The following is a 9,436-nucleotide window of genomic DNA, read 5'->3' as shown; positions in this document are numbered from 1 at the left end:
CCGAGTGGCTACTGACGTTCCCTCCCAAAGATTGGCCAAATATTCCATCTCTCAGGCTGGGGGGTGAAATTATACGCCCCTCAGAGAGGGTTCGCAATTTGGGAGTCCTCCTGGATCCTCAGCTGACCTTAGAACACCATTTGTCAGCTGTGACCAGGGGGTCCTTTGCCCAGGTTCGCCTGGTGCACCAATTGCGACCCTACCTGGATCGGGAGGCCCTTCAGACAGTCACTCACACCCTTGTGACCTCAAGACTGGATTATTGTAATGCGCTCTACATGGGGCTGCCCTTGAAGAGTGTTCGAAGACTCCAGCTGGTCCAGAACGCAGCCGCGCGAGTGATCGTGGGTGCACCCAGGTACACACACGTCACACCTATCCTCTGCGAGCTGCACTGGTTACCCATTAGTCTCCGGATCCGCTTCAAGGCGCTGGTCGTTACCTATAAAGCCCTTCATGGTATCGGACCTTGATATCTGAGAGACTGCCTCCTGCCGATTACCTCCCATAGACCGATTAGATCAAACAGGTTAGGCCTTCTCCAGATCCCATCTGCCAGCCAGTGTCGGCTGGCGACTGCCTGGGGGAGAGCCTTCTCTGTTGCAGCTCCAGCCCTCTGGAATGATCTCCCCATGGAGATCCGGACCCTCACTACCCTCCCGGCCTTCCGCAAAGCCGTTAAGTCCTGGCTGCTCCAGCAGGCCGGGCGGCTTTCAAAATATCCAGCCCCTCAGAAATTGTGACTGTTGCATATTTTAATATGTTGTCTTGTGTATTATCCCCCTCCCTTGTTTTATTGTAAGCCGCCCAGAGTCCTTCGGGAGTGGGCGGCATACAAGCTCAATAAAACGAAATGTTTCAATGGGACCGAAACCGACACATCTCAAAGAGGAAGGAGCTTCAGAAAGCATGAGGAAGCTCTCTGCAGCTTAAGATCACCAAGGCTGGGAAATCCCTCCCCCCAAATGAGGAAGTGTCACAAGCGAAAAGAACCCTTTCCAAAATCAACACTGAACCAATGCCAAGTTCAGGGAATTTCAAGAAACCAAGGCCACAAATCCTTCCCGCTAGTTGGAAGGATTCCCAGTTTCCAAATGCAGTTAAACACACCAAGAAAAGAGGAAGGTCCCTCCAGCACAATTAGTAGTCCCCTCCCAAATACCATGCCCCCCCTCCCCGTTTCAATGGCAGCCGAAGCAGCAGCAAAGCAGAGGCTGATATCCGGCCCTCCTCCGGAAAAAGGCGGTCAGATCTGTAAAACGACAAAACACAAACAAACAGACGAACAACAAAAAACGGAAAAAAAGAAAAACGGGGGGGGGGGGGAGAGAAAAAGTCAGGAAGGAGAGACAACTAGGGCTTGTCAGATAAGCAGAATAGAACTGGCGGAGCAGCTGGGGGGCCCGGAGATGGGACTTATCCACCCACTCGGCATGAGACTGGGGAAAATGCTTCCAAGCCACCAGGTACTGAATCCGATTCCGTCGTTTCCGAGAGTCCAAAATTTCTTGAACCTCAAAATGCTTTTCACCATCAATCAATAGGGGGGCAGGTGGCGGATCCACTGGCGGACGTAAAGATGAAAAATGAACCGGTTTAATGAGATTAACGTGGAAAACAGGATACACACGGTGGAGGTCCTTGGGCAGCTGCAAGCAAACCGAAACAGGATTGATGATCTTGACGATGGGAAATGGCCCCACATACTTAGGCCCCAACTTCTTGGATTTTTGTATAGTTTGTTGTTCAAAAGTTTTATTTCTTTTAAAACAAACATTTCATCATTCCTCAATCAGTAAGACATCGAAGTACAATTTTTTGTATGTCAAAATAATTCTAGTTTACCACCAAATTCTTGTCTAACCTAATGCATACCCCTCCCTCCCTCCTCCCCAACCCCCCCTCCTCCCCCTGACTTCCCAGAACCCGTACACGGTATGAATTTTTAACAAACACAGTCTAAAATGTATTGAAAAAAAAGAAATAAAGAAATTAATGACATTCTACATTGACCTTAGCTTCTTCTTGCTGAACTAACTTTAAACAATTTAAATCATTTCTGATCTTAAGCATAGGCTAACTGGAATTTCTTGGTCCCGTATTTATTTTGTATATAGTCAACCCATTTTTTCCAGTCTCGTTTATATCTCTCATTTGAGTGATCTTTAATATATGCCGATATTTTAGCCATCTCAGCTAAGTTTGTAACTTTCAATGTCCATTCTTGAGGACATTGAAGGCAAGTCTTCCTTCTTCCAGTATTGCGCCACCATCAGTCTTGCTGCCGTTATTAGGTGCAGAATCAAGTTACTCTCTACCACTGTAAAATCAGTACATATACCTAGTAAGAATAACTGAGGAGTAAACTTTATCCTTCTTTTAAAGATATTTTGCATAACCCACCATATTTTTATCCAGAATGCCTTAACCTTTTGGCAGGTCCACCATATATGATAATATGTAGCATCGAGAGAACCACACCTCCAACATTTAGGCTATACATTCGGATACATAGAAGCCAGCTTTTTAGGATCTAAATGCCATCTATAGAACATCTTATAAAAATTTTCTCTCAGATTTCGAACTTGTGTGAATTTCACATTTGTTACCCATATTCTTTCCCATGTGTCCAACATTATTGGTTCTTCAATATTTTGAGCCCACTTTATCATACAATCTTTAACTAATTCTGTTTCCGAATCCATATGTATTAATACATTATATAGTCTCCTTATATGCATTAAGCCTTGATCTCTTATTTGTTTAAACAAATTATCTTCAGCTTGGATAAAACCAATTTTTTGATCTATTTTCCACCTGGCCTGTAATTGCCCATACTGGAACCATGTTTGAACTACCTTCTCCTCTTTTAATACCTCTAAAGATTTTAGTTGTAGTACCCCCCCCCCCTTTCCAAAATGAGAAACTGTCTATAGGTAGTTCTATCCTGTTTTTGTGCTATGTTCATATTTTCAATTGTATGTCTAGGAATTGCCCACATGGGTATTTTGTCATTTAATTTATATTGGTATTTTTTTCAGACCCGCAGTAAAGCATTTCTTAAAATATGACTTTTAAACCTTATCCAGTTTTTTGTTGAATAACAAGTAAGCATGCCAACCATATACCAGATCGTATCCCTCGATATTCAGTATTCTATCATTAGTTAAATGAGTCCAATCACTAATTACAGATAGCGCCACTGCATCGTAATATAATTTTAGGTTAGGTAATTTCAAGCCTCCTCTCTCACATACATCTTGCATTATTTTCATCTTTACCCTCGGCTTCTTTCCTGCCCATACAAATTTGTTGATACCCTTCTGCCATTCTAAAAGATTCGCATCTTTTTAAAGTATAGGTAACATTTGAAAGAGAAATAAAAATTTTGGTAAAATGGATTTTTGTATAGTTTGAAGGAACTTTGTGGATAAATAAACTTGGTCTCCCACCTTGTATTCATAAGGTTTAGCACATTTCTTATCAGCCTGCTTCTTATGCGCGCGATGCGCAGCGTCTAAAGTACGAAGCGCCAAAGGCCAAACATGCCGTAAACGCTCACTCCAGTCAGAGATTAACGAAACGTGCGGCTGCTCAAGAGGAACTTCAGGAATAGGAACAAAGTCCTGACCAAACACCACCCGGAAAGGGGTGAAACCAGTGCTGCTATGTACAGAATTATTATAAGCCACCTCCGTGTGCGGCAACAAGTCCACCCAATCATCTTGCTGGTAGTTGATGAAACAATGTAAATATTGCTCCAGAACAGAATTAGTCCTCTCAAAAGCCCCATTAGTCTGAGGGTGGTGGACAGAGCTTAAGCCCTGGGTGGAGCCAATATGTTTAAGAAATTCTTTCCAGAACAGAGGTGAATTGCACGCCCCTATCCGAAATGATGCGATCAGGCACTCCGTGCAACCGGTAAGTGTGAGAAATGAATAGTTTGGCGAGGGCCCATTGCACCGAAGATCTTATAGTGGAATAGAGCTGGAAGGGACCTTGGAGGTCTTCTAGTCCAGCCCCACTCTTTTATTACTGGGCAGGAGAGATATTTCCTATTTCCCAGCCGAGGAGACCAGATTCGTCCCATGGCTGAATCTCCAGGTTCCTCAATTGGGCAAAGCCATCTGCCCTTGTTGGTCAAGCTGGTCTGTTTTCCTCTGGGAAGGTTACTTACCAATTCTCACCTGAGTCGGGGAAACTGCAACCTGTACAGCTTAAGAGGCTCTGATGTCAGAACTGAGAACTTCAAACGTTACAAAGGAGCAACGACACTTGGAGAGACACTTTTCTACGACGTGACGAGCCAAGGCGTGTAATCACAAGCCAGCCCTCGCAGGAAGCCACGGAGTCGCCACACCCCTGTGCGGTCCTGACTTCCAATCCTTCAAATATTTATCTGCCAACAAGAGAAAGGAAATCCGAATCCCCACTATTTGGAACAGGGAGAGGGGCCAGCCTGGTTGGCTGTTCTGTCCCAGGGAACAGATTTTCACATCTTTGCGACCACAGGAATTCTGCCACGGTGGGCCGAGAGCTCAACCACACAAAACTCCCCCCCCTCCAGAGAAGCTGGCCTTCTCCCTCCCTCCCCACTCCCACTGGGCCCTCTCCCCCCCACAAACACACACCTGGGTCCAGTGGTGGGATTGAAATAGTTTCAGTTTTAGTTTCACTTTATTTGTATGCCGCCCTTTTCCCTGGGGGGACTCAGGGCAGCTCACAGTTCAAAGGGGGGGGGAAGGACAAACAATTTACAACATAAAGACACTACATCATTTAAGAACTCAACAGTCATACAATTCGGGTAGGGGTTAGAGTCTTTAACCCCAGGCCAGCCAGGACAGCCAGATTTTAAGGACAGCCCTTTGGAACGAGCTCCCCGTGGAGATTCGTACCCTCTCCACCGTCCAAGCCTTCCGCATAGCCTTGAAGAACTGGCTCGCCCGTCAGGCCTGGGGATAAGGATAGTTACCCCTCCCGAATGATGAATGTATGTTGCCTACCATTTTATTACATGTCTTCTATCTTGATGTTTGTGTTCCCCCCTTCCCAGTTTTATGTGAGCCGCCCTGAGTCCCCTCAGGGAAAAGGGCGGCCTACAAATTCTAATAAAACTCTAAACTCTAAACTCTTTAAGGGCGGTGTGGAAGGTCTGGAGGGTGGTGAGGGTCCGGATCTCCACGGGGAGTTCGTTCCAGAGGGTCGGAGCAGCCACCAAGAAGGCCCTCCTCCGGGTAGTTGCCAGTCTACACTGGCTGGCTGATGGAATTCGGAGGAGGCCTAATCTATGCGATCTTATCGGTCTAGTGGAGGTAATTGGCAGTAGGCGGTCTCTCAAGTACCCAGATCCAATACCATGAAGGGCTTTGTAGGTGACAAGTAGCACCTTGAAGCGCACCTGGAGATCAACAGGCAGCCAGTGCAGCTCGCGGAGGATAGGTGTTACGTGGGTGAATCGATGTGCACCCACGATCGCCCGCACGGCCGCATTCTGGACCAGCTGAAGTCGCCGAATACTCTTCAAGGGCAGCCCCATGTAGAGCACATTGCAGTACTCCAGCCTAGAGGTCACAAGGGCACGAGTGACTGTTGTGAGGGCCTCCCGGTTCAGGTAGGGACGCAACTGGTGCACCAGGCGAACCTGGGCAAATGCCCCCCCGGTTACAGCTGACAAGTGGTGTTCAAAAGTCAGCTGAGGGTCCAGGAGGACTCCCAAGTTGCGAACCCTATCTGAGGGGCGTACAATTTGACCCCCCAGCCTGAGAGATGGAACACTTGGCTAATTCGTGGGAGGGAAGCACAACAGCCACTCGGTCTTTTCTGGATTGAGCACAAGCTTGTTAACCCCCATCCAGTCTCTAACAGCCTCAAGACCCTGGCTCATCACGTCCATCGCTTCATTGAGTTGGCACGGGGCGGACAGATACAACTGTGTTTCGTGCGCATACTGATGGTATTTTATCCCGTGCCGTCGGATGATCTCACCCAGTGGTTTCATGTAGATATTGAAAAGAAGGGGGGACAGGACCGAACCCTGCGGCACCCCATGCATTAGGGGCCTAGGGGTCGATCTCTGCCCTCCGACTAACACTGACTGCGACCTGTCTGAGAGGTAAGAGGAGAACCACCGTAAAACAGTGCCTCCCACCCCCACCTCCCGCAGTCGTCGCAGAAGGATACCATGGTTGATGGTATCGAAAGCCGCCGAGAGGTCAAGGAGCACTAGGATGGAGGCATCCCTGGCTCTCCAGAGATCATCAGTCAACGCGACCAAAGCGGTTTCTGTGCTGTAGCCAGGTCTGAAGCCGGACTGGAATGGATCAAGATAACTGGCTTCCTCCAAGGATCGCTGGAGCTGAAAGGCCACCACCTTCTCAACAACCTTCCCCACAAAGGGGAGGTTGGAGACTGGACGATAGTTGTTTAGAACGGCTGGATCCAAGGATGGTTTCTTCAGGAGGGGTCTCACCACCGCCGCCTTTAAAGTGGGGGAAAGACCCCCTCCCGTAGGGAGGCGGTAACAACCGCCTGGATCCAGCCTCGTGTCACCTCTCTGCTGTTTACAACCAGCCAGGAGGGGCACGGGTCCAGCACACATGTGGAGGTGCCAACAGCTCTCATCGCCTTGTCCACGTCCTCAGGGGCAACAGCTTGAAAATCAATCCAGTGATGGCTTACCAGATTATCCCTTAGTGCCTCGGCTGGTTCTGCAGAATTGGAGTCCAGGTCCACCCGGAGCCGAGCAACCTTGTCCGCGAGGAATTGGACGTAATCCTCAGCCCTGCCCTGCAGCGGATCGCCCGTGTCCCTCATATTTAGGAGGGAACGGGTTATCCTAAACAGGGCGGCTGGGCGTGACTCGGCGGACGCAATCAGAGAGGCAATATGTGATCTCTTAGACATCCTGATTGCTCGGATGTACTCTCTGATGCAGGTTGTTAAAAGTGCTCGGCTCGATTCGGATTTACTGGACCTCCAATTGTGCTCTAGGTGTCTCTTCCGGCGCTTCATCTCCCGGAGTTCCTCAGTGAACCAAGGAGCCCTCCGGGATCCACTGCCTCGGAGCGGCCGTAGAGGCGCAATCCGGTTTAGAGACTCCGTCGCTGCCGAATTCCAGGCAGCAACCAGAGTCTCTGCCGGACTGCGGGCGAGAGTATCAGGAATAACCCCAAGCTCCGTCTGGAACCCCAAAGGGTCCATAAGTCGCCTGGGGCGGAACCACCTGGTCGGTTCCTCCTCCCTACAGTGGGGGTTTGGTCTCCGAAAGTCAAGCCTCAGTAGGTAGTGGTCCGACCATGACAGGGGTAAGATCTCACTACCCCTCAGACCAAGATCGCAATTCCACTGCTCCGAGAGAAATATGAGGTCAAGTGTGTGACCCGCTGAGTGGGTTGGTCCCCGGATTACTTGGGAGGGGGGGGGGGGCGCCTAGGGAGACTACAGCAGCCGGGAGAAAACCAGCTGCCTTGCCTCACCCAGCCTCGTTCGAATCACCCACCTCCTTTGATAACAGTAATCCTCCGGAAACAATAAACACCAGGGTCCTCTCAATCAGCAGAGGGAATAGGGCCAAAGCTAGGACCATAAAAGTTCGTAAAACGCTGGTCCAAAGCTGTTTGTAGATGCCTAAGACGCCTAAGGTTTAAAATGCCGAAGCGAAGCCTTTAGCGAAGCGCCGCCCTTTCCACCAGCCTAAACGAGCTGCAAAGCACACTCCAGGCTGCCGCGTGGGAGAAGGAACGTTTGGGAGCGTCGACCCTCTGAGAGGTTGGTTATTCAGGTCCCCTGGATCTCGCTCCGTTGCAGGAACCCTGTTTTGTAGGGCTCCGATCCGAAACACCGGTTTATTTTGGCGTTTTTCTGCTCCACCGGACAGAGCAGAGGGAACCAGCGGCCATCCTGCCTCGCACATGTGCAGAAGAAATAATTTACAAACTAGTTCTCTGCCCTAATGACCAGCTGGGTAGGCAGGGTTCGGTGGTCATGTGATCATGTGGACGTGGCCAAGTCAATGTCACTCAGGTTGATGGGCACTTCGCCTTAGTTGTTACAATAGTAATATGGGTTAACTGGAGAGGCAGTTTCTGTAAGCAGGGCAATAAATATTATGCTAGAAACAACACCAGAATGTTTCCTCCCTGCCTTCCTTACAGGATTAGCCCTGTAAAGTGGGAAAAAAACCAAAATGGGATTTCTTCCAACAACCGGTTCTCCGAACTGCTTAGAAAGTTACCAACCGGTTCTCCCGAATAGGTGCGAACCGGCTGAATCTCACCTCTGCCTGGGTCCCCTTACCTTCCCCTTATTCTGCAGCTGCCACCACCTGTTGGCTGAATCCAGGCTGGACTAGAACAGCTCCCTGCCAAAGACTGAACTCTCACTAACCTCCACTTTTGCTTTCACTCAAGAGGAGCCAGGCGTTGAAGGCAGCTCCAAGTTCTGGCACCAGCTCTCCATCTTCATAAAGGGGGTGGGGATGAGGGTCCTGGTGGAAAGACACCCACAGACCTAGGGAGGCAAGAACCCCACAGATTCACAGCCCCCAGGACAGAGTTTCTCCAGCTTGGAAGTTGGTGGACTTCAACTCCCAGTGTTCCCCAGCCGGGAGGTTGAGAAGCACCAATCTGCCTCATCCACGCATCCCTCCCTCTATCTGTCCATCCATCCGGGTGTTTCTCATCTTTTGTGACTTGAAGACTGCAACTCCCAGAATTCTCCAGCCAGCATGTTGGGACTCCCTGATCCTTTTCTCTCCATCTCTCCCTCCATCCCTCTCTCCTTCCTGACCTCCTAACCTCCACCCATCCATCTTTCCAATCCATCCATCCATCATCCCTCCCTCCCTTCTTCTTTCTAATCCATTCATCCATCTTTTCAATCCACCCACTCAACCATCTATCATCCCTCCCTCCCTCGTTCTTTCTAATCCATTCATCCATCTTTTCAATCTACCCTCATCCATCCATTCATCATCTCTCCCTCCCTCCTTCTTTCTAATCCATTCATCCATCTTTTCAATATACCCTCATCCATCCATCCATCATCTCTCCCTCCCTTCTTCTTTCTAATCCATTCATCCATCTTTTCAATCTACCCTCATCCATCCATCCATCATCTCTCCCTCCCTCTTTCTAATCCATCCATCCATCTTTCCAATCCACCCACCCTCTATCATCCCTCCCTCCCTTCTTCTTTCTAATCCATTCATCCATCTTTTCAATATACCCTCATCCATCCATCCATCATCTCTCCCTCCCTTCTTCTTTCTAATCCATTCATCCATCTTTTCAATCTACCCTCATCCATCCATCATCTCTCCCTCCCTCTTTCTTTCTAATCCATCCATCCATCTTTTCAATCTACCCTCATCCATCCATCCATCATCCCACCCTCCCTCTTTCTTTCTAATCCATTCATCCATCTTTCCAATCCA

The sequence above is a fragment of the Thamnophis elegans genome, chromosome Z, assembly GCF_009769535.1.
Source record: "Thamnophis elegans isolate rThaEle1 chromosome Z, rThaEle1.pri, whole genome shotgun sequence".
Lineage (NCBI taxonomy): Eukaryota > Metazoa > Chordata > Lepidosauria > Squamata > Colubridae > Thamnophis > Thamnophis elegans.
The sequence above is the reverse complement of the archived record's forward strand: the minus strand, read 5'-3'. Positions refer to the sequence as shown.